At 47.8% G+C, this 23992-nt stretch overlaps 1 long non-coding RNA gene across 1 annotated transcript; it reads left to right on the top strand.

Annotated features, from left to right (window-relative positions):
- The first annotated feature begins 310 nt into the window (after positions 1–310).
- Positions 311–23756, top strand: LOC129696983 (uncharacterized). Its single transcript, XR_008723427.1, has 3 exons — positions 311–641; positions 6284–6334; positions 21680–23756. It is a non-coding gene; the product is annotated as an uncharacterized LOC129696983 (long non-coding RNA).
- Positions 23757–23992: the final 236 nt, after the last annotated feature.

Raw genomic sequence — 23992 nt, 5'->3', positions numbered from 1 at the left:
CCTTCGAGCCAGCACCGCAATTCAATGTGATCACGGCTGATCATCCCCAATCAGTACCCCGTTCCTGCCTTCTCCCCACATCCCCTGACTGCTATTTTTAAGAGCCCTATCTATCTCTCTCTTGAAAGCATCCAGAGAACCTGCCTCCACCGCCCTCTGAGGCAGAGAATTCCACAGACTCACCACTCTCTGGTGACACAAGAGATATAGAAGAGATATATAAAAAAACAAGAGATATAGACGGTGATATAGAGAGATAGAGAAGAAATGAATGAAAGATATTCAAAAATGTAATGATAAGCAAGAAAAGGTGGAGCCCATTGTTGTCTGTGGGGAAGGTACACAAAAATGCTGGAGAAACTCAGCGGGTGCAGCAGCATCTATGGAGCGAAGGAAATAGGCGACGTTTCGGGCCGAAACCCTTCTTCAGACCTTCTTCCGCCTGCCCGTTGTCTGTGGGGAAGTTGATAACGAGTTATGCAGGCAGTGAAACTGAACAGGACAACAGTCAAACTAGTTCGACGACTAGGGTGGGGGAGGGATGGAGAGAGAGGGGATGTAAGGGCTACTTTTAAATGTCTCTGGCAGTGGTCATTCCTGTTGGGTGTTCTGGTTTCCTCCCACACTCCAAAGACTTTAAGGTTTGTACGCTCATTGGCTTTGGTCAAAATTGTAAATTGTCCGTAGTATTTAGGATAGTGCTAGTGTACCGGGTGATCACTGGTCGGCGTGGACTCGCTAGGCCAAAGGGCCTGTTTCTATGCTGTATCTCTAGACTAAGGTTTAATGTGTGCAATTGTATCCAGAAAGTAAGTGCTGCCAGTTCTCATTCTGGGCTGCTGCTGTTTACATCTATATTTCTGCTGTTGGAAAAAAGCAGGCCATTCGGCCTACTTGGTCAGTGCTGTCCACAGAGCCATTCTCCACCAACTTACCCTGGAACCGATTCTCCAACCCTCCACTATTCCAGTAATGGGAGAGTCTAGGACCAGAAGGCACGACTTTAGAATGAAAGGATGTACCTTGAAATTGGAGATGAGGAGGAATTTCTTTAGCCAGAGGGTGATGAATCTGTGGAATTCATTTGTCACAGACGGCTGTGAAGCCCAAGTCATTGGATATTTTTAAGGCAGAGATTGAAAGGGTTCTTGATTAGGAAGGGTGTCAAAGGAGAATGGGATTGAGAGGGAGAAATAGATCAGCCAAGATTGAATGGAGGAGTGGACTCGCTGGCTGAATGGCTTAATTCTGCTCCTATGTCTTATGGTTATGGTTCCCACCCACTCATTCCCAGATTCCAGCACTGGCTCCACCAGCTATTGCTCATCGGCATTTAATCAATCATAACGTGAGCAGAAACTGATATAAAGCGTGATGAGATGAGTAGAGAGAAAGAGAGAGAGAAATAGATAACGTAGGCAGGGGGGGATATAGGAAAAGACACTTCAAAAAATCATCAATCTTCCAGCTCTGAAATCATTGGACTTTTAATAGTTGCAAAAATTAAACATCTGTGCCATGGAAGGGTTTTGGAAAGAATTGAGAGTGAGTACATCTGCAAAAATCCACTTGTAGTGGAACGGGGAATCCCTGGCCATTTGCGATGTGTTTATTGTGAGAAAGTGCCAGCATCCCTTACCTTTCCCATTAAGAAGCTTGAAAGCACATAACAGTGGATTCAGGAACAGCTTTTTTGCAGCATTATCAGGTGCTTGGATGGACCTTCCATCTGCCAAGGACAAATACCTGATCTTCCAGTCTACCTCAATGTGGCCGGTGCACTTTTTAATCTGCACTTTCTCTGTGGCTGTAACACTGCACTCAGCTTCCTTTCCCATTTTGCACTACCTGATGAGTACGGAGTGATCTGCCTGGATAGCATGCTGAACCAAGATGCTCACTGTTTCCCAGTGCACATGGCAATAGCAAACTCTCTGCTGGGCCTTGCTGTAAGGTGTGAGTGGTGCATGCGTGTGTGAAGGAACGGGTTAATGGTGCACGTTCTCCCTGTGTCTGCTATGTTTCTCGCACCCTGACAACGTGCATGATGGTAGCGTAATTGCCTCTGTCATTGCCTCGTGTAATAAGGGAACACAGGTGAGGAGGGGGGAGGGTTTCAGAGGCAAATGGTTGGACAAAGGCCAGAGATGATAAAAACAGGTGTGAGACAAATGGAATAAAGAGTTGCAAATTGTGAAGCCAGAGGAAGGAATGTGGGTGGAGGGGGAGGAGAGAAATAGGTACGAGCCCAGGTGGGATACAGGGGAGGGGCAGGATAAAATGGGTAGGGGGATGGGTGTTTTGTTTGAGGTGACCAAACATTGCCTCAAAAGTGTGTGTGTTTGAGTATCCGTGGGGAGTTGCGGGGAATGTGAGGAGAACAAACACAGCATCAGATCAGGTCGATCACATGCAGATACTGCAGCTGACTCTATTTTACTCCGTAAATAGTGTTGTCAAGAATTTCCTGCTCTGAATCCAGATTTGTAATCTTCCCTTTGGATCTTTGGCTCGATATAAAAGGCCGCTGCTTGGAGTAAACAGTGTTTGTGTTGTGTCATTGTGCACTTGGAGGATTTTGCTTCACTGTGAATAAAGGGGCCTTTTGCAGTTTGCTGCAGGAGCAAAGCAACATCCCAGCCCAAGCGTTTAGCTCAAAGACAGACACAAATGCTGGAGTTACTCAGCTGGACAGGCAGCATCTCCAGAGAAATGGAATAGGTGACGTTTTGGGTCAAGGCCCTTCATCAGACAAGCCTCGGGTCTCGACCTATTCCTCCTCTCCAGAGATGTTGCCTATCCCGCTGAGTTACTCCAGCATTTTGTGTCTGTCTTCGGTGTAAACCAGCATCTGCAGTTGCTTCCTACATATGTTTTTAGCTCACTGACTACACTGGCGTGTGCAAGTGAGACAGATACAAAACATGTAACATGACCTCTGCAGACAACCTGTGTAAACAACCAGGTAACTCATTGATGCTGCCAGAACACGGGGCTGTAACACAGGGAAGGGTGACCTCTGGTGATGCACACGCCATGACCAAGCTGCAACGGACTGTCAACGGGGTTCCTCTCAGAGCACAATAGATCTCCGTCCATACATAGCAATGCCCAGCACATTATTCAGCCAGGTTACGGGGTTACACCTGGCTACGTCATGGCAGGTGACATCTTGTGGTCTTAGTTAAACTTGGGTTACTGTTCGTTCATTAAACGGTGCTTCCTCATATTTAGCTCGGGGCTAGTTTACAACCCAATGGTATAAACATTGAGCAGAAACAAGGAACTGCAGATGACAGTTTGCAAAACGACACAAAATGCTGGAGAACATGGGGAGGTGATATTTTGGGTCGGGAACCTTCTTCACTCTGATAGTGCGGGGGATAAAGAAAGCTAGAGGAGAGGAGGGGCGGGACAATGTGTGGCATGAAATAGGGGAACACAGGTGAGGGGGGGAAGGGTGAGATGGGCAAATGGTTGGACAAAGACCAGAGATGATAAAACAGGTGTAAGACAGAAGGAATGAAGTTGGGAATTGGAATGTAGATGGAGGGGGAAGGGGGGAATAGGCACGAGTCCGGGGGGGGCATCTGGGGAGAAGGGGGGGGGGGGGGGGGGGGGAGAGGGGGAGTTTGTCAGAGGTTACATAAAATTGGTGAATTCAATGTTCATACGGTTGGGTTATATCCCCACCCCCTCGCTCGCCTGTGCTCACCTATTACTTGCCAGGCTTTGTCCTGCGTCTCCTCTCTTCCAGCCCGGGGCTTGTGAGAATCTCTGTGGGAATACAAGTCTTTCTTTTAACAAACCTCTGATGCTCTGTAATGTGGGCCGCGCTGTTGTGGATTCCTATCTCCGTGATCACAGTGTCGGTTCTACACGGTGAACACTGGCTGGAGCTCCAGGCTCCTGGTCCTGGGGGAGATAAGGAACCCAAGGTGACTGATGTCCAGCAACTGCCCTCAATGCTGCATGGCCAGGGGGCTGGGGAGGGGAGTAGAGGAGCCCTGTCCCAGGCAGGCCGTGAGGAGGGACGTTCGGCCGGGCTCCTGAGGAACTCATGGTTCCTGGCAGCTGCTGTGGGGTGACACCGTGAGCAGCGTCCGGCCTTCAGTCATAAGGAATAGGAGCAGAACTAGGCCATTCGGCCCATCAAGCCTACTCCGCAACTCAATCATGGCTGATTTATCCCTCCTTCCTAACCCCATTCTCTTGCCTTCTCCCCATAATATCGAACACCCACACTAATCAAGACTAAACCTTTGGTAGATACAAAATGCTGGAGTAACTCAGCGGGACAGGCAGCATCTCTGGAGACCCCTTCAGCGCACTATAATTCTATGTTACCCCACCTTATCATTCACTCCCTACACACGAGGGGCAATTTGCAGAAGACAATTAACCTACCAATCCACACTTCCTTGAGATGTGGGAGGAAACCGGAGCACCACGAGGTCATAGGGAGAACGTGCCAACTCCACACAGACAGCACTCGAACCCGGGTCCCTGGCGCTGTGAGGTAACAGTCTTATGAGCTGCGTCACTGTGTTGCCCTAGTCCTCCATTTGCTACAGGTGGGACACTGATGATGGCTTGACCACAACGCTATATCATGGACTCAAAGATCCATGCAGCATTGAAACTGGCCTTTGGGCCCACTGAGTCTGTACTGATCATTTTATCCACACCCACACCTCCAGTACTGAACGTTACTCGCTGAGTGAGCATCTCCAGGGGTGAATGCTGGGGAGAGGTCGGCTGTGGCCCTCCCCATGGACTTTGAACAAGAGCAGCCTGCACTGAGATCTGAAGTCAACAGAGGTCAGCTGGCTAGCTCTTTCACCAGTGAGGAAAGCCACTTATGGATGATGTGACCTCCTGCTTTTATTCCTCAACGAGGGTAGTTGTAGATTGCATCTTTGAGCTCCGATTTGTGTTGGTGAGATAACAGAGGCATACAACACGGAAACAGGCTCTTCGGCCCAACTCATCCATGCCGACTAAGCTCCAACTCATCCATGCCGACTAAGCTAGTCCCATTTGCCCGCATAAGGATGCCCATGTTTTCCAAGGGCTAATCGCCATGATATGGGACATCTCGCATGTACACTATAGGGAATGAGTTCGATCCTGTCAGGACTCACTCATGTACGTAACACTGAGATGTGACTGGTCCAATTTTCTCATTGCTGCCCTTCCTTGCACTCGGAAATGATCCCTCATGCATCCCAGCCCAGGTTAAGTTTCCTTCCACATGCTGGGCACGGGTAATGCAGGGGGCACTACTGTGGCCAGCTGCTGGAGAGGTTCTGGAATCAATAATGGTGATGAAATAACTAATGGCTTGTCATGAGAGAACATCACCTTTAGTGGAGGAGATCAGCCATCCTTACCCAGAGGCCTGTCCCACGAGCATGTGACTCCATGCGGCAAGCGCGACCTAATGGGACTGTCCCACCAGCATGCGACTGCATGCAGCAAGCGCGACCTAACGTGGTCGTTTGAGCTGTATGGCCTCGCGGGGCCGGTCCCACTTCGATCACCGGAGCCGTATGGAGTTGTGCGGAGCTGGTCCCGACATCGCGCGGGGCTCCGAAAAACTGACACTGTTCAAAAACTCTGCACGGCAACGGCCTGCCGGCCCGCAGCCGCCTCGACGCCGTACGCACCGCCTCGAACTTTATGTCACTCACTCGACCTCCACGCGACCCCCGCTTCTGGTTAGGTCGCGCTTGCCGCATGGAGTCGCATGCTGATGGGGCCGTCCCTTAATGGTTCACTGCTGCCCAATCAGGGGAAGGAGAGTCACAGAGTCATAGAGGAACACAGCGTGGAAACTGGTCCTGTGGCCCTACTTGCCAATATGTTCCATCTACACTACTCCCACCTGCCTCCAATTTGCCCATGTCCCTCTAAACCTAAGCTATCCATGTATCTGTCTAAATGTTTCTTAAATGTTGTGATAGTACCTGCCTCAACAACGTCCTCCGGCAGCTCATTCCATAAACCTACCACCTTTTGCAAGAAAAGGTTACCCCTCAGGATCCTATTAAAGCCCCCCCCCCCACCATGAGTTTGTACACATCTATAGGATCAAGAGCTAAATGTCATGGATCACGTGCAAGGCAGATGAGATGAGTTTATCTTGGCTCCATGTTGGGCAAGGACATTGTGGGTTGATGGGCCTGTCCCTGTGCTGTACGGTTGCTGCTATGTTCTGTCAGGCAGATGCGAGTTAAGACGAAAATATATCAGTAACCGTGAATCATCGACCTATTTACAGCCAGTGAATCCTCAAGGCGATGGTGGTTCCTTGATCTGTACACGTAATCAGGTATGAGTGTTTTGGTTTCAAAATATGCATGATGTTGCAAAAACATTGCACCTTAAACAATGTCTGAATGTTTTGCGTTTCCACATCACCTTTCTCAATCTCCACATGTCATAATGCGCTCTGCAGCTAATGAAGTACATGATGAGCATGGCGGCTGGACCAAGTGGGGTTTCACAAAGAGTCATGCTCGTCAGATGGCACAGACTTTAGAGATACAGTGTGGAAAGGGGCCTTTCAGCTCCCCGAGTCCACGCCGACCAGTAATCACCCTGTACACTAGCACTATCCTACACACTAGTGACAATTTACATTTTACAGAAGCCAATTAACCTGCAAACCTGTACGTCTTTGGAGTGTGGGAGGAAACCGGAGGTCCCGGTGAGAATACTCGTGGTCACAGGGAGAACGTAGAAACTCCATAGAGACAGCATCCGTAGTCAGGATGGAACCCGGGTCTCTGGCGCTGTAAGGCAGCAGCTCTACCGCTGCGCCACTGTGCGATAGATAGTGGCTATCAGCACCGGTTCAACAGTATGACATAGTTGGGGTTGGAGAGAAGTCACTTAGAGGTTACTTAGTGTGAACGTATGATCGATAGTCGGCATGGACTCAGCGGGCCGAAGGGCCTGTTTCCACGCTGTATCTCTAAACTAAACTAAAAATTGATTCAGATTGAATACATAGATTCAAGAGTACACTAGTCAGAGAGATTACAAAACGATTATGTGTTTCTGCGACAAAATAAAACGGTGCAGTGGAGCAAAAACAAAGTGGCCCCACGCACCCTCCATCCTTCAATAACAGTAGAAATTAAATTGGAGGTTAAAGAAATAGCTGAGGCACTAAGCAAGATTTTTTTACTCATCAATCTTAGCTGTGAGAAGGACACAATCAGTGCAGCAGAATTGAAAGGAGCAGAGTTATTAACATCACTTAAAGAGAAAGGGCTAGAGAATGTTTTATCCTGTTCCTGTTCACTGTGGATTGCTTGATTGTAATCATGTATAGTCTTTTTGCTGACTGGATACCACACAATAAAAAAGCTTTTCACTGTACCTCAGTAAACGTGACAATAATGTTCCCAGTCCCGCCTGCAACTGGTCCAAAACGCCGCAGCGAGACTCCTGACGGGCACCCGAAAAAGGGACCCCATCACCCCGATCCTGGCCTCTCTCCACTGGCTCCCTGTGCGGTTCCGTATACATTTCAAGACCCTCCTCTACAAAGCCCTCAATGGGCTTGCTCCCTCCTACATTAAAAGTCTTCTCACCCACCACTCCACCTCAGATCGGCCGACTTGGGGTTGCTGAATATCCCGCGGTCTAGGCATAAGCTCAGGGGCGACCGCGCCTTTGCGGTTGCAGCTCCTAGACTGTGGAACAGCATCCCTCTTCCCATCAGAACTGCCCCCTCCATCGACTACTTTAAGTCTAGACTAAAAACGTATCTATACTCCCAAGCCTTTCCTGACGTCCACTGAGCGAGGGTTATATGTATATGTGTATGTAGTTTGTTTATACTATTCTTATAACAAATGTAAAGCACTTTGGCCAACGTGCTAAATAAATAAATGTGACGACTTGACTTGTGACTTGAATAATAAACTAAACTAAAACTAAAACCAGGTGCACTCTGGACTGTAACCTAGAACTCTACAAGAGGTGGCTGCAGAGATTGTGGATGCAGCAGTGGCCACTGCCCAGAATATGGACTACTCAGGAAGGTTCCCGACCAGAAACATTACCTCCCCATATTCTCCAGAGATGCTGCCTGGCCCGCTGAGTTACTCCAGCACTTTGTGACTATCTTTGGTATAAACCAACATCCATATTCAGGAGCAGGGCCAGCAAATTGGTCAGTGACCTTTAAAAGAAGGAGTGAGGTCGATCAGCCTGACATCGGTTGGCACGGTGATGAAATCCATCAGTCAGAGCAAAGTCCGAAGGCACTTAGAAAATCATAGCAACATCATGAAGCAAAATCAATGTGGATTATGAAGGGAAAAGCACATGTGACAAATCTAAGAGATTCTTTTGGAGAATGTAACCAGTAGACTATATAACCAGCAGGACTTTCATATGAAGAAAGACTCGGCTTGTACTCGCTAGAATTTAGAAGATTGAGGGGGGATCTTATAGGAAACGTACAAAATTCTTAAGGGGTTGGACAGGCTAGATGCAGGAAGATTGTTCCCGATGTTGAGGAAGTCCAGGACAAGGGGTCACAGCTTAAGGATAGAGGGGAAATCCTTTAAAACCGAGATGAGAAGAACATTTTTCACAGAGAGTGGTGAATCTCTGGAATTCTCTGCCACAGAAGGTAGTCGAGGCCAGTTCATTGGCTATATTTAAGAAGGAGTTAGATGTGGCCCTTGTGGCTAGGGGGATCAGGGGGTATGAATAGAAGGCAGGTACGGGATATTGAGTTGGATGATCAGCCATGATCATATTGAATGGCGGTGCAGGCTCGAAGGCTGAATGGCCTACTCCTGCACCTATTTTCTATGTTTCTATAAGGGGAAGCCCTTATATCCAAAGGTACTGCATGAAAGGTGGTTACATTCACTGGGGGTTTATGGGTTTGGGTGGGAGAGCAGTGTGGTCTGAGTGTGACAGAGATCAACACTGACCCATCAGACAGTCAAAGTTTAGAGTAACAAGATCGGGTATGTTGTATCCACGGGGATCTTGATGCAAAGCATTCAGCTGGGAGGGACAGGAATGCCGATGAAGATAGATGGGTTTTCTTGTTTCCAAATTTCAACAAACCCCTAAATCAAATTTTCAAACCCTGCTGGACACAAAGTGCTGGAGTAACTCAGCGAGTCAGGCAGTGCCTCAGGAGAACATGGATTGGTGGCGTTTCAGGGCAACACCCTTTCTCAGACTTTGGTGACCTGAAACATCGTCTATCCATCTTCTCCAGAGATGTTACTCCACCACTCTGTGTCTTTTTGTGTATTAACCAGCGTGTATCTACGGTTCTTTGTTTCTACTTCAAGCTGATTCTATTTGTCTGAATTCTAATTGGATTTGTTTAAAAAGGAACTGCAGGTGCTGGTTTACACCAAAGATAGAGGCAAAGTGCTGGAGTAACTCAGTGGGACAGGCAGCATCTGTGGGGAAAAGGAATAGGTGACGTTTCGGGTCGAGACCTTTCATCAGACTGAAGAAACTGGATTTATGTTTCCCTCCACTTTCTCCCTGCTCCGACCTTTTGGCACAGTGAAGCTTACATGCCACTATTTTTTGGAAAAGCAGGAAGTCAGTTCTGATATCCTGGCCAGCTGCCATTTGAGATCAAAACGGCACAAGGGCATCTTTGCCTGGTCACAGTGTGTGGGACTTTGCTGCAGTATGCCTGTGTTGTCCATGTCCATAATTGGATAACTCACTAACTGGGATTGTGAAAGATGCTCGGTAACAACCGGTATTCTTTAAATCCCTCCGACACAGGTTTGCGAAAAGGGCTTTGCTTTGACACACCCACTTTCATGCAGCTCTTCACAGACCGTACTTCAGAGTTCTCTCACAATCCTTGAAAACAGTCTCAGCTATTTCAACGTGATAAGCACAAAGTGTGAGTTGCGAGCTTGGCCGCAAATAGCTGCTAAGGCTTGGAGAGAGGGCAGATTAGCAGCTATTTTTTTCAGTTATTCCATTCAAGGCGTCTGAAGTCCCAAACTTACATTTCCCTCAGATTATAAAATGGAAAGTTGGAAGCAGGTCAGGCAGCATCAATGGAGAGACAGGGTTCATGGTATGGCTTGATCAGTGTTGATTAGTATATAGAACAGGCCCTTTGGCCCACAATTCCCGTGCCAAACATAAGGCGAAGATAAATTAATCTCATCTGTTGGGACCATATCTCTCCATTTCCAGCATATCTATGTGTTTATTTAAAAGCTCTTCAACGGCACGATCGTATCTGCTTCCACTACCACTTCTGGCAGTGCGTTCCAGGCACCCACCACCCTCTTATTTAAAGGAACTGCATAGGCTGGTTTACACGAAAAGACACAAAGTGCTGGAGTTTCTCAGCAGGTCAGGTAGCATCTCTGGAGAACATGGATAGGTGATGTTTCGGGACGGAACCCTTCTTCAGTCTGCTGACGTGGAGCAGGAGAACAGCAGGAGTCACACAGGGGGAGGGAGCAGTGAGTGAGGGTCTCGCAGAACTCCTGTCAGGTCTGAAGAAGGGTCCCCACCAATCCATGTTCTCCAGCGATGCTGCCTGACCCGCTGAGTTACTTCAGCACTTTGTGACTGTTATTTCAACTATATTTCTACCACTCAGCTGCCTTTTATTTTTAACACTTTCACATGTTTGTCCTGTTTTTCCTCACTCCCGATGTAAAATGGGTGCTTTAAAGTGAGGGGGAAGGAAAGGGAGGTTTTGATCCGGAGGGATAAAAGGAGATAGACACAAAAAGCTGGAGTAACTCAGCGGGTCAGGCAGCATCTATGGAGGGAATGAATAAGTGGTGTTTAGGGTCGGGACCCTGCCTCAGACAGGGGCTCCACACTTACAGTGTGAAGGGAAGTGTCCATAAGTGATCTAATGTCATCCTGACTGTGGATTACATCTGGCTGCACATCTGGGGAGGGGTATGGATCAAAGGGAGACAGGTTCACGTGGGTTTTGAGCAGCTGGGAGTGTCACCCTTCATATTATCAACGCCATTGTGTGTGCTTTTCATCGCAAGCGACAGAGTTAACTCTGTGCAAACTGTTGCCAAACCCAAATCAGAGAAGTGTTTGTTGCCAGATATAACTAGTGTCCCACAAACTGTCACTGCTGAGTTACAACAGGCCTGGGCACGTTGCCAGGGCGACGAGGCCTAGTCATGGGCCTCTCACTTCCCCCTTGGCCGCAGTGAGCAGTCCCAACCTTCCTTCGGGTCATCAGGAAGTTAGAGAGGGGGAATATCACTGACCGTCTCAATCCCCGCTCCAGCCTGAGGGTGACCAGTGGTACAGGCCTTACCACAGGGCAGGCCCACCCTTAGCAAACATGCCTGCCGCTGCACCCACCTGCAGTTCACACAAAACAGCGCACAAGGCCATCTGACCTGCTGTGTTGCAGCACTCCCACACCTATCCAACCTGGGCCTAGGTCTAGCCGGTAAGCCTAAAGTCACAGCTCTCTGATCTAAGAGACAACACTTCCTTCTGTGCCACTGTCTAGGGCAGGCTAGGCCCAACACAGTGAACACAGCTCAGTATGTCTGGGCACCCTCTGCCTGACGAAGGGTCCCAACCCAAAACGTCGCCTATCCATATCCTCCAGAGATGCTGGGTCTGAAGGGTCTCCAGGCTCTGAAGATGCATCTGAAGATACACTCCTCTACAGATGCTGCCTGACCTATTGAGTTACTCCAGCACTTTGTGTATTTTTCTTGTAAACCAGCATCTGCAGTTCCTTGTGATGGCCTCTTTCAATGTTTGATGGCTCACAAAATGTTTAACAGCATTTAAAATACATTTGGGCCAAATATGGGCGAAGGGGATTCGTGTAGATGGGGCATCTTGGTGGGCATGGGCAAGTTGGGCTGAAGGGCCTCTTTCTGTGCTGTATGACTCATTGACTCTTGTTCAGTTTGGACATGCAAAAAAGAGCAACGTATTAAGGAGATATCAGTGGAGGGTGAAAATCTGTAATGAAAGCCACAAATACTGGAAATCCTCAACAGGTCAGCCAGCATCGATGCAGAAACTGGAGAAGGTTGCAGTCGTTATCCCTTTACACCTACACTTTTTAAAAATTATTAGCTCCCACCACATTTCAGCCTTGCACCAGTATCCTTTTCCCATTAATCTCTCCTTTCCTCCACTCTCCACTATTCCATTCTTCACATCTCTTCCCGCTCCCTCCTCCCTCCCCCCCTCTCCCCCTGCCTGCCCCTGTCCCGCCTCTGCATCCTTGACACACCCGAAACTTCACCCAGATGCAGAGGAGGTCATGGACACATCTTGTCGCGAGTTGGACAAAAATGCTGGAGAAACTCAGCGGGTGAGGCAGCATCTATGGAGCGAAGGAAATAGGCGACGTTTCGGGTCGAGACCCTTCTTCAGACATAGATGCTGCCTCACCCGCTGAGTTTCTCCAGCATTTTTGTCGACCTTCGATTTTCCAGCATCTGCAGTTCCTTCTAAAACATCTTGTCTTGAGTTGTTGCCTCTTTCCACATGGGCCCGCAGGCCCACCATTCACTAACGGCTCAGTACAACTTGTTCTGAAGACCCGCTTTAACTCCGCCACTCCGTCAACCTCTGCTGTCAGTGATTCAGTGCCATTTACACACAGCCAGGGACAACATATAAAAATAACTTCTCCGAGCGGCATATGGTGTTGGTGGTTACTGTGACTTTGATTTGTTACTGCTGAGAAGGGCACTGAGTGCAAAGAGAGTTATATTGCACCTGTATAAACAACTTACTTCAGAGAGAGCCGAACCCTTATTTAGGATGAAAATAGCTGCATTTGCTGCTGGCCTTCCCCATCCCAGGACCCCAGGATTGTGTAGGGAAGGCAGTTGTTTCAGGTTACCTGTCAGATTGTGCCAGATGCAACTCTGGGTCAGATATAGCAGCCCCACTTACTAATCGAGCCCCACAATATACGTTGGCTAATACTCGATACTGCGCTGAGAGTGGTTGAGGACTGAGGGAACACAGCAGCATTAGAGGGGAGTGCCACACTGTGGGAGGGGCACCGCTCAGTGAGTGGGGCAGGCCCTTCAGCCCTTCGTGCCCCTGCAGACTCTCAACCACCCATTGGCGTTAATTCTACACCAACCCCATTTCATTCTCCTCATTAGCTCCCACTACTCTTCACGATGCACTAAGGGCAATATATAATGTCTAATAATCTCGCCAACACACATTCTTGGGATGTGGGAGGAAACCGGATGGCCCGTGGGTCACAGGGAGAGCGTGAAAACTCCATACAGACAGCGTCGGATGTTGGGATCGAACTGGAGTCTCCGACGCTGTGAGGCAGTGGCTCTTGCCACACTTGCTACTTACTACCTGGGCCACTCTGGCAGCCCCCTCACAAGCCCTCGACTTCTACCGCCTAGGAAGGCACTGGCGGCTAGTGCATGGGAACACCATATAACCATATAACCATATAACAATTACAGCACGGAAACAGGCCATCTCGGCCCTACAAGTCCATGCCGAACAAATTTTTTTTTCCGTTAGTCCCACCTGCCTGCACTCATACCATAACCCTCCATTCCCTTCTTATCCATATGCCTATCCAATTTATTTTTAAATGATACCAATGAACCTGCCTCCACCACTTCCACTGGGAGCTCATTCCACACCGCCACCACTCTCTGCGTAAAGAAGTTCCCCCTCATATTACCCCTAAACTTCTGTCCCTTAATTCTGAAGTCATGTCCTCTTGTTTGAATCTTCCCTATTCTCAAAGGGAAAAGCTTGTCCACATCAACTCTGTCTATCCCTCTCATCATTTTAAAGACCTCTATCAGGTCCCCCCTTAACCTTCTGCGCTCCAGAGAATAAAGACCTAACTTATTCAACCTATCTCTGTAACTTAGTTGTTGAAACCCAGGCAACATTCTAGTAAATCTCCTCTGTACTCTCTCTATTTTGTTGACATCCTTCCTATAATTGGGCGACCAAAATTGTACACCATACTCCAGATTTGGTCTCACCAATGCCTTGTACAATTTTAACATTACATCCCAGCTTCTATACTCAATGCTCTGATTTATAAAGGCTAGCATACCAAAAGCTTTCTTTACCACCCTATCTATATGAGATTCCACCTTCAAGGAACTATGCACGGTTATACCCAGATCCCTCTGTTCAACTGTATTCTTCAATTCCCTGCCATTTACCATGTACGTCCTATTTTGATTTGTCCTGCCAAGGTGTAGCACCTCACATTTATCAGCATTAAACTCCATCTGCCATCTTTCAGCCCATTTTTCCAAATGGCCTAAATCACTCTGTAGACTTTGGAAATCCTCTTCATTATCCACAACACCCCCTATCTTGGTATCATCTGCATACTTACTAATCCAATTTACCACACCTTCATCCAGATCATTGATGTACATGACAAACAACAAAGGACCCAACACAGATCCCTGAGGCACCCCACTAGTCACCTGCCTCCAACCCGATAAACAGCCATCCACCATTACCCTCTGACTTCTCCCATTCAGCCACTGTTGAATCCATCTTGCTATTCCTGCATTTATACCCAACAGTTGAACCTTCTTAACCAACCTTCCATGAGGAACCTTGTCAAAGGCCTTACTAAAGTCCATATAGACAACATCCACTGCTTTACCCTCGTCAATTTCCCTAGTAACCTCTTCAAAAAATTCAAGAAGATTAGTCAAACATGACCTTCCAGGCACAAATCCATGTTGACTGTTCCTAATCAGACCCTGTTTATCTAGATGCTCCGCCACCACCGCCATCAGCTTCCCATCCAAGGCCCACATCTACCTGACTTGTACATGCACCCAAGTCTATCGCTGCTATTGTGTGAACCGTCCCCTCTCAAACTCCGTGTGGGATGGACAACGATGCTGGCCCTAGTGGGAGGCCCACAGCCTGTGTATAGGAGCAGTGGATGGAGGATTCTTTAATAGACACACACAGGTGGTGGGTGTAGGGTGTGATCTGCCGGAGGAGGTCGTTGAGGCAGGGACTATAGCAACGTTTAAGAAGCACCTGGGCAGGTACATGGATAGGACAGGTTTAGGGGGATATGGGCCAAACACAAGCAGGTGGTGCTAGTGTGGATGGGACATGTTGATGGGTGTGGGCCCTGTTTCCATGCTGGTTGATTCTATGTTCCTATGAGATAAAGCCCAGGAGTAATAGAGTTTCAGTCTCAAGGACACGGCCTTGTTTATTAAACAGCGATAAAACGGGAAGTATAGTTAAACAAGCCGTTTGGAGTGGGAAATGAGAGCAGCATCATTAAGCACTGTTGCTGTAACAGGAACAGTGCACGGTTATTTAATGTGGGGAAATGTTCCAACATGCTTGGTGGCTGGAGTCACCCAGCCGCCAGCATGTCTGACCATCACCCTGCTCTTCAACCTCAGAAGGTTTGAGTCCCAGGCTGGGGATTCACACCATCCTTTTACCCCTGCTTCCACGCTGGGCACTGGCCTGGATGAACCAGGGCTTCCCGCCACACAGGTGAATATAACAAATCCCTCCAGTATGCTTTGAAGAAGCTTGATAAAGAACATCAACCCAAGTTAGGCTGATCCAGAAGATTAAGATGGTCGGGATTAACATTGGTTGGATGGGTTCAGACCTGGCTTACTGATAGAAGGCAGAGTTATGGTGGAAGGACAATATTCAGGCATGTGTGCTGGGATTTCTGCTGTACTTGATATACATAAATGACTTGGACGTAAATGACTGTAGATGGGTTGGCTAGTAAATTCGAAGGTGACACTAAGATTGCCGGAGTCATTGAGTGTGAGGAATGCAGCAAAATTCTCTGCCTCAGAGGGCGGTGGAGGCCGGTTCTCTGGATACTTTCAAGAGAGAACTAAATAGAGCTCTTAAAGATAGCGGAGTCAGGGGGTATGGGGAGAAGGCAGGAATGGGGCACTGATTGGGGATGATCAGCCATGATCACATTGAATGGCGGTGCTGGCCCGAAGGACTGAATGGCCTACTCCTGCACCTATTGTCTATTGATATATTGATCAGTTACAGAAATGGGCTGAGAAATGGCAGAAGGAGTTTAATGTGTGGAAACGTATAGTGTTGCACTTTGGGAGGCAAAATGTATATATATTAGAAAAATATATATAAATATATACACAAACTGTATATATAATTTAGTTTAGTTTAGAGATACAGAGTGGAATCAGGCCCTTCGGCCCACCGAGTCCGCGCAGACCAGTGATCCCCGCACACTAACACTATCCTACACACGAGGGATACTTTACATTTATACCAAGCCAATTCATCCACAAACCTGTACCTCTTTGTAGTGTGGGAGGAAACCGAAGATCTTGAAGAAAACCACAGGGAGAATGTATAAAATCTGTACAGACAAGCACCCATAGTCAGGATCGTACCCGTGTCTCTGGTGCTGTAAGGCAGTAACTCTACCGCAGCACCGCCATGCCAGCCTCAGCAGCATGAACCTAAACAGCATTGATGTACGGAGGGGTCTTGGGATCCAAGTCCATAATTCCTTGAAAGTGTCAACTCAAATAGATAAGAGTTTTAAGGAAATCATAAGATTTGCCTACCTTCATAGGTCGGGGCATTGAGTATAAGAGTCAGGAGTCAGGAGATGCAGCAATATTGGATTTTGGTTAGGCCACATTTCGAGTAATGTTTGCAGTTCAGTTCACCCCATTACAGGAAGGCTGTGGAACCTTTGGAAAGGCTACAGAGGAGCTTTACCAGAAAGACGTCTGGATTAGGGGGTATTAGCTACTGGGGAGGTGGGACAGACTTGGATTGTTTTCTCTGGAACGCTGAAGATTGCGGGGAGACCTGAGAGAAGTATAGATTGGGTAGACAGTACGAATCATTTTCCCAAGATTTAAAAATCAATTACATCTTAGCTTTAAGGGCAGAGGGGCAAAGTTGAAAGAAGATCTTTGAAGCATGTTTCTCACACAGAGGGTGGTGAGTACGTGCAATGCGCTGCTGGGGTAGTGTTCAAGGCAGATTTGATGCCTGTACTGTTGTACGTTCTAGGTACTGGGGTTTGTGACAGGGAGATTCTCATCACTCACTGGGGCAATGAAGTTCAGCACCAGTGGGCTGGGCAGGGGGCTTTAACCTGCACCAGTTGCCTGCAGTTATTATGTAGGAAGGAACTACAGATGCTGGTTTACACCAAAGATAGACACAAACTGCTGGAGTAACTCAGAGGGTCAGGCAGCATCTCTGGAGAGGAATGAGCGACTTTTCGGGTCGAGGCCCTTCTTCAGGCTGAGAGCGTCTCTCGGTCTGAAGAAGGGTCTCGACCCGAAACGTCACCTATTCCTTTTCTCCAGAGATGCTGCCCGACCCGCTGAGTTACTCCAACAGTTTGTGTCTATCTTTGCCTTTAATACTGGGGCAGTCAGCACTGCTGCGTTGATGTGGCGGGCCAAGCCGCTGCTGTGGGTGATCAGCTCTGCTATCTTTCCAGGTACGTGTGTGTGTGTGTGTGTGTGTGTGTGTGTGTGTTCGACTGCCCTTATCTCCCTGCTGCAGGCTTCCTTTCCCTTATCGATTTTCGGAGGCCCTTATCTCCCACCACTCACGGGCATCTCACCAGCCAGCTCTGATGTAGCCGTTGCCCGGCAACCGCACTTAAACCAACAAATAAAAGAGGGCGGAATTTTTAGATGTGGTCGCTCTCAGGCAGCTTCTTGTTCACCGTTAAGATTTACTGCTTATTTAAAGGGGGGGGGGGGGGGGGGGCGGAAGCTTTTGTCAGACAGTACCCAGCAGTGGAACAATGAGGGTCGGTTTGGTCAGGTTCTTTGCAAGGCAAACAGAGTTTAGAGTTAGAAGCATCTCTGATCAACTCGCTTCATTGATACTCCTTCAATGGTACCTCAGCAGGTCAGGCAGCATTTCTGGAGAAGTCTGAAGAAGGTCACCTATTCCTTTTCTCCAGAGGTGCTGCCCGACCGCTGAGTTACTCCTGCATTTTATGTCTATCTTCCGTGTAATCCAGCATCTGCAGCTCCGTGATTCAATGGTACTTTAGTGTCACCTACCTAGGTACAGCAACATTTCTTTTTTTGCATAGGATTTAGTAAAAATCTTACTCTACATAGCACTGAGCATGCTGAAGTACAAGAGAGTGAGAATAGTAGACTACACTGAGACTGCACAAAATAGTCGCCATGTTTTCAGCAGCATCATGTACCATTGGGTTCACCAGACTGATTCCTGGGATGGCAGGACTTTCATATGGAGAAAGACTGGATAGACTCGGCTTGTACTCGCTAGAATTTAGAAGATTGAGGGGGGATCTTATAGAAACTTACAACATTCTTAAGGGGTTGGACAGGCTAGATGCAGGAAGATTGTTCCCGATGTTGGGGAAGTCCAGAACAAGGGGTCACAGTTTAAGGATAAGGGGGAAATCTTTTTGGACCGAGATGAGAAAAATATTTTTCACACAGAGAGTGGTGAATCTCTGGAATTATCTGCCACAGAAGGTAGTTGAGGCCAGTTGATTGGCTATATTTAAGAGGGAGTTAGATGTGGCTAAAGGGATCAGGGGATATGGAGAGAAGGCAGGTATAGGATACCGAGTTGGATGATCAGCCATGATCATATTGAATGGCGGTGCAGGCTCGAAGGGCCGAATGGCCTACTCCTGCACCTATTTTCTATGTAAAGTGCAGAGCTGTTGAAAATGTTAGTCTTAAGTTGGCCATAAAGGCCCCATTGTCCTGTTGATGGCACAGAGTCAGAGTTGAAGGATCGGCCTGGCCAGATTAGATTCACCGCCATTCCGAGCTGTTACGGGCCGTGTCCAAATTGACATCCACCTGCACCTTTCTGACCTCTGTGCTTAAAAGGCACCTGATGCATCCCCCCTTTCACCCTCCATGTGAATAAACCTGGTGCCTGTGTCTTGCCTCTCTGCTACCATTCCCCCCGCATCCCCCAGTGTTGTGAGGATCGGTCGTTCGTGTTTGTAGTGTCTCCCATCCACACTCAGGTGCCTCTTCTTGTGTGAGGAAAAACCTCTTCACATCAGAGAGTTGTGAATCTGTGGAATTCACTGCCACAGAAGGCAGTGGAGGCCAGTTCACTGGACGTTTTCAAGAGAGAGTTAGATTTAGCTCTTAGGGCTAATGGAATCAAGGGATATGGGGAAAAAGCAGGAACAGGATACTGATTTTAGATGATCAGCCATGATCATGTTGAATGACAGTGCTGGCTCATAGAGCCCAATGGCCTACTCCTGCTATTTTCTATGTTTCTCTGTTTCTTGCCGTTTTCCTGCTGTCTGACCTACTGATCAATCTTGCCCCACAATACGTTGGGAAAATTCCTCCGTTCCACCCAACAGCCACAAACCGGCTGAACAATTCCTCCCGGAGTGACCCTTTCACCCAGGAATCCACCTGTCACACTCCTCCTGAATGATCTACAATGCAGGTACCGTAAAACTCCTATAGACAGGCACATTTTGCTGGACAAGCAGGTTTTCCGGACTATTGGATATAATTCTGTCAATAGCCGGCACACTTAGTTCAATTTATTTTAGATTTTACACAGTATTATCGTAACAGAATTGAAACTGGTGGGTTAAACTGGGGCCCAAGTGAGATAAAGAGAACACAGGAATGCCACAGTGGTGCAGGGGTGGAGTTGCCTGCTTGCAGCACCAGACACCCAGGTTCGATCCTGATTACGGGGTGCTGTCTGAACAGAGTTTGCATGTTCTCCCTGTGAGCATGTAGGTTTTCTCCAGGTTTTTAGGTTTAAGAAGGAACTGCAGATGCTGGAGAATCGAAGGTTACACAAAAAAGCTGGAGAAACTCAGCGGGTGCAGCAGCATCTATGGAGCGAAGGAAATAGGCAACGTTTCGGCCCGAAATGTTGCCTATTTCCTTCGCACCATAGATGCTGCTGCATCCGCTGAGTTTCTCCAGCTTTTTTGTGTAACCAGGTTTTTAGGTTAATTGGTTTTGGTAAAATTGTAAATTGTCCCAAGTGTAACCGGGTGATCGCTGGTTGGTGTGGACTCACTTGGCTGAAGGGCCTGTTTCCAGGCTGTATCTCTAATGGCTAAAGGCCAAAGCAAAGAACTAGTAGGGTCCAGGTGGGTTAAAGAAAACCGGGCCCCAGTGAGTTCAAACGCGATTCTCATCTGTCCATTTCCATCCACAGATGCTACCTGACCCACTGGTTTCCTCCAGAAGTTGATTTTCTGCTCCAAAGGAACATAGAAAATAGGTGCAGGAGGAGGCCATTCGGCTCTTCGAGCCAGCACCGCCATTCATTGTGATCATGGCTGATCGTCCCCTATCAGTAACCCGTATCTGCTTTCTCCCCATACCCTTTGACTCCACTAGCCCCTAGAGCTCTATCTAACTCTCTCTTAAATCCATCCAGCGATTTGGCCTCCACTGCCCTCTGTGGCAGGGAATTCCATAAATTCACAACTCTCTGGGAGAAAAAGTTTTTTCTCACCTCAGTCTTAAATGGCCTCCCCTTTATTCTAAGACTGTGGCCCCTGGTTCTGGACTCGCCCAACATTGGGGACATTTTTCCTGCATCTAGCTTGTCCAGTCCTTTTATAATTTTATATGTTTCTATAAGATCCCCCCTCACTGGTAGTTGAGGCCAGTTCATTGGCTATATTTAAGAGGGAGTTAGATGTGGCCCTTGTGGCTAAAGGTATCAGGGGGTATGGAGAGAAGGCAGGTACAGGATACTGAGTTGGATGATCAGCCATGATCATATTGAATGGCGGTGCAGGCTCGAAGGGCCGAATAGCCTACTCCTGCACCTATTTTCTATGTTCCTATGTTTTTATGTTTCTATGTTTCTATCCTTCTAAACTCCAGTGAATACGAGCCTAGTCTTTTCAATCTTTCCTCATATGACAGTCCCGCCATCCCAGGGATCAATCTCGTGGGCTGGGAAGGGCAGGAGTTGACCTCTACATCCCCTCCACACACTGCTATGTAACAAATGTGATGTTGGGTGTGCACACCTTTAAGAGCTGTAGAGTCACGATGTGCTTATCTGTGTGTTGTTGATACACAGCTTAAGACTTGCCACAACATCTGTCTATCTCTGCAGCAAAAGCCTGCCAGAAGGGATGGCGTTTATCCCAGGCACTTTTTTAAAATCAGCAAAGTACCTCTGTTTGTCAGTTTGTAAGACTGGCCATCGTTCAACATCTCACCGATGGATGGCTGCGACAGGGTGAGACGATGAACACCACATCAGATGATGTACACACATACAGCAGCCGTTAGCCACAAAATCATTGACTGTGACTTGTTCCACACACACAGCCAGGAGTGTGAGAATCCTGCAGTGACACAGATGCTGGAATCTGGGACAAAAAATAAAGTTCTGAAGAAACTTAGCCGGTTTGGGCGGCATCTATGAAGGGCAATGGGCAGACAGTATTTCTGGTCGATGCCCTGGCATCTTCTTAAGGGAACTAAGATTAGGCAGAAGATACAACAGCTTGAATGTACGTATCACCAGATTCAAGGACTTGCTCCCCGCTGTTATCAGACTCTTGAACTGTTCTTTCACAAGCTAAGGGATGAATTCTTCCAGTCTACCTCATTGTGGCCCTTGCACTTTTTGTTTACCTGCACTTTCTCTGTATCTGTAGCACTATATCTTGCTGGAGACCGACTTCGGGAGCTTCAACCGCGGGAGCCTGTGGACTTTAACATCGTGGAGTTCGCGGTCTTTGGTTAGAGACCAACTTTGGGAGCTCCAGGCCACAGAAGCTTCAACCGCCCGACACGGAACTTCAACCGCCCGACACGGAACTTCAACCGCCCGACATGGGAGCTTCGATCGCTCTGACGTGGGGGCTTCGACCCCCCCCGACTGCGGATGGTTCGACTGTCCCGACTGTGGGAGAACAGAGGAAGAAGATTAGAATTTATTGCCTTCCATCACAGTGAAGAATGTGGGGAATCCACTGTGGTGGATGTTTATGTTAACTTTTATGTAGTCGTGTGTCTTGTTGCTTTTTTTAATATGGCTGTATGGTAATTCAGGTTTCACTCTACCTTAATTGGCACAGGTGACAATAAACTGACCTTTGAACCGCTACACTCTGCACACTGTTTCTTCTCTCTTCGCACTAACTATTGTCCTCCTTAGGGTTTCGATTGCACTCATGTCTGGAGACTTTTTTTTGAAAGGGGTAGCAAACAATACAAAGATTTTCACTGTATCTCGGTACATGTGACAATAATAGACTAATACCAATTCCAAAACCAGGATTGGCAGCAGGTAAGTACAGTTTTGCTCGTCGGACACCGGAAGACGTGTGGATTCCAAGGGAAAGGGTGCGGGGTGGGGCAGAGATCGTTCTAGAAGCCTCGCACCAGAGGCAGCTTCAAAGCCAAATTGTAGAGATTCCCTAAGGAAGAGGCAGCAGCTCAGTCTACCCTCTGGGTGTTGACCAAGGAGACCTTATATGGCCAAATGTGGCAGGCGGGGCCAGCATAGGTGGGGCAACTTTGTTCATGTGGACAGGGTAGACTTAAGGCCTGTTTTCGTGCTCTGGGAGTTCTTGATTCTTCATCCATCCAGTCTACCTGGAGGAACTTGCCATGAAGTAAAGCTCATGGAAACTGAACAGCATCTTGGATATTTGCTTTTTATTTCTTATTGTTTATGTAAGGATGCATATAACACATAGAGTAGAAGCAAGGAACTACAAATGCTGGTTTGCCAAGGAAAGACACAAATTATTGGAGTAACTGTGAGGGTCATGTTCATAACTTCATGTGATAGGAGCAGAATTAGGTCATTCAGCCTATCAAGTCTCCCACTCAATCATGGCAACATCTCTGGAGAACATGGACAGGAGACGATTTGTTAGGTCCAGTCTGAAGAAACCGACTTGAAACGTCACCTATTTCCTTTTCTCCATAGATGCTGCCTGACACGCTGACCTACCCCTTCGTTCCAGACTCTCCCAATACTGGAAACATCCTTCCCACGCCCTCTCTATCTACTGTAGGTCTATCATGCAGTATGTTTCAATGAGGTCCACCCTCATCCTTTTAAACTCCAACGGGTACAGGCCCAGAGCCATCAAACCCTCCTCATACATGAACTCAACCATCCACAGGATCATTCCTGTAACCCTCCTCTGGATCCTCTCCAAAACTAGCACTTTGATCCTCCTACATGGTGCCCACAACAGCTCACAGTATTCCAAATGTGGCCTCACCAGCGCCTTATAAAGCCTCAGCATTACATCCCTGCTTTTATATTCTACCCCCCTCGAAATGAATGCTAACATTGCATTTGCCTTCCATACCACCGACTCAACCTGCAAATTAACCTTTTGGGAGACCCTTTGCAGCTCCAATTTCTGTACCCGCTCCCTATTTAGAAAGTAGCCCAGGCCTTTATTCCTCCCTGCTCAATCACCAGAGCACGTGGGCTGGACTCCATGAGCCCTACTGTAGCCGGTTTAGGAAGTCCCAGAGTGTGTGTCCAAGCCTCTGGGCTGACAATAACATATTATCATCTATCACCCGCACTTAAATCAGTGCAGCCTCCCTTGCCTCGTAAATTAAGCAGAGTGACTCATACACAATTTGTTTTCGATGTGCAAATAGGGTGAGATTGCTGCGTGTTGGTGGGTAAACATATCCCCAACTGACTGGAGCCAGAGTGCGGGTGAGTGCATCAGTTCAATCTCCAGTGCTGTTTCGGAAATATATACAGCTGGCGGCTTCGCAAGCAGCTTCCTATAAATAGATGTGGGGACGGGAGGGAGGGAGGGAGGGAGAGGTGAACCTTGTAACCTAAACGTCAGCTGTGGAGAAGTGACTGGATGGAATCCTTCATCAGACATTGAGTGCTGGGATCAGTAGCAGTTCTTCAACAAGGGCCAGGGTGGATGTGTGAAGGACAGGTCATATGTGGCTAATCCAACCAGACTATGTCAGAC

This window comes from Leucoraja erinacea, chromosome 5, assembly GCF_028641065.1.
Source record: "Leucoraja erinacea ecotype New England chromosome 5, Leri_hhj_1, whole genome shotgun sequence".
NCBI classification, from domain to species: Eukaryota; Metazoa; Chordata; class Chondrichthyes; order Rajiformes; family Rajidae; genus Leucoraja; species Leucoraja erinaceus.
The sequence above is the reverse complement of the archived record's forward strand: the minus strand, read 5'-3'. Positions and strand labels throughout refer to the sequence as shown.